Source organism: Apium graveolens, chromosome 8, assembly GCF_009905375.1.
Source record: "Apium graveolens cultivar Ventura chromosome 8, ASM990537v1, whole genome shotgun sequence".
NCBI lineage: Eukaryota > Viridiplantae > Streptophyta > Magnoliopsida > Apiales > Apiaceae > Apium > Apium graveolens.
The window spans coordinates 235725668-235728079 of NC_133654.1; positions in this window are offsets into that span (position 1 = coordinate 235725668).

Consider the following 2412-nt stretch of genomic DNA (forward strand, 5'->3'; position numbering starts at 1 on the left):
ATTGTTATTACGTGCCTTCCTTTAGGGGATACATTAAATCAATTTCTTGTCAGGACAAGAAAGGTTTTCATTTTAATTAAATAAACAATAGTTGTTTATTCTATTTTAATGATAAGACATATAATGTTGCACAATTAGTTAACAATTTATATGTTCTAAGATGACTCAAATCAAACATTACCTCTACCATTGTCGTTAAGCCATATTAATGAGAAACGCATTTCTGAGTTACATATAGATGGGTACTTGGATAAGTTTGATTTTGAATCATACGGAAGATGAGAACTTTGTCTCATTGGCAAAATGACTAAAGCTTCTTTTACCTGATCAGTTGAAAGGGCCACCGAACGATTATGACTTATACATAATGTTGTATATGGTCGAATGCGTATGATCGCAATGGGTGGCTTATACTACTTCATAACATTTACTGATGATTTCAGTAGATATGGATATGTGGTTCCTATGAAGAACAAATCCTATTCTTTTGAAATGTTCAAAGAATATAAGGATGAAGTAGAAAAACAAACAAGGGAAAAGTATAAAAGTTTTACGATCAGATCGTGGAGGAGTATACTTAAACCTCAATTTCAAGACTTTCTTGAAGGAGTGTGATAGTGTATCATAACTTACTCCTTCTGGAACATCATAATGGAATAGAGATTCTGAGAGGAGAAATCGTACCTTGTTGGACATAGTGTGATCGATGATGAGTCAAGTGGATCTTCCATTCAGTTTCTAGGGTTATGCTCTAGGAGCGGCTGCATATACACTTAACCAAGTTCTGACTAAAGCAGTTCAAAATACTTCGTATGAGATATAGAGTGATAAATGTCAAAGCATGTCATTTATGAAAATTTGGGGACGTGAAGCATTTGTAAAACGTTTAGCCTCTGACAAGCTTGGACCAAAATTAGATAGATGCTATTATGTGGGATACCCAAGTGAGACTAGGGTATAGTTTTTATAATCCTTCCGGGAACAAAGTGTTTGTTGCTCAGGCCGCTGTATTTCTTGAGAGAGAATACTTTCTAAAAAAAATCAGTGGAAGGATAATACATCTCGATGAAGATCGAGAATCACATGATAACATTGAACCAGATTTGGAATAAGATCGGGATGTACATCAAAATGTTGAAAGTAATCCTGTCCAAGAAACACAGGTTATTTGTAGATCTAGTAGGATTCACCATGAGCCCGGGAGAAATTATGAATTTCTTTTGACTCAAGATGGTGATGTGATGCTTACGCATAATGATAAGCCTCTCACCTACCAATATGCTATGAACAGTTCAGACTCCAAGAGATGGCTAGAGGCCATGAATCCGAGATGGAATCCATGTATCAATATAAAGTATTGACTTTAGTTGATCCACTCGAAGAGGTAAAAGCTATAGGGTGTAAATGGGTTTTCAAGAAGAAAACTGACAGACCTATAAGACGTGACTAGTAGCAAAAAGTTTCAAACAAATTCATGGTATAGACTATGATGAGACTTTTTCACCGGTTACTATGGTTAACTCCATCAGGATTTTGTTATCAATAGTTGCTTACTTTGACTATGAGATTTGGCAAATGGATGTCAAAACTGCTTTTTTATATGGGACCCTTGAAGAGGATGTATATATGATACAACCTGAGGGTTTTGTCGATCCAAAATTTGCTAAGATAGTTTGTAATTGCTTTTATCTATTTATAGATTGAAGCAAGTCTCAAGGAGAATGAATATTCATTTTGATAAAATGGTCAAAGTGTTTGGCTTTATTCAAAATGAAGATGAACCATGTGTTTGCAAGAAGGTTAGTGGGTGCTATGTGACATTTCTAGTATTATATGTAGATCACATATAACATATATGTAATTACATACCTTCTCTACAGGCTATTAGGACTTGGTTGAGAAATAGTTTCTCGGTGAAAGACTTAGGTGATGCTACCTATATATTAGGGATCAAGATCTATAGAGATAGATTGAAAAGATTAATCGACCTAGTCGAAGTACATACATTGATAAAGTATTACATCATTTTATGATACAAGAGACAAAGAAAGAATATGTTTCGATGTCTCATGGGATAGTGATCTCAAAAGATAATTGCCCCCTAAATCATTAGATGATAAGGGCCGTTTGATAATGTTCCAGATGCGTCAGCAATTGGATCTATAATGTGTATAATGATATGTATTTATCCTGATGTTTCCTATGCTTTGAGCATGACGATCAGATACCAGTCTAATCCAGGTGAGGGTCACTTGATAGTTTTCAAGAATATTCTTATGTACTTAAAGTGGACTAAAGATTTATTTTTGGTGTATAGAGAAGATAGGGAACTGGTTGTAAAGGGTTACACTGATACTAGTTTCTGAACCTAATTTTTGGACGGACAAGGATGATTATGAGTTTATGTCTATT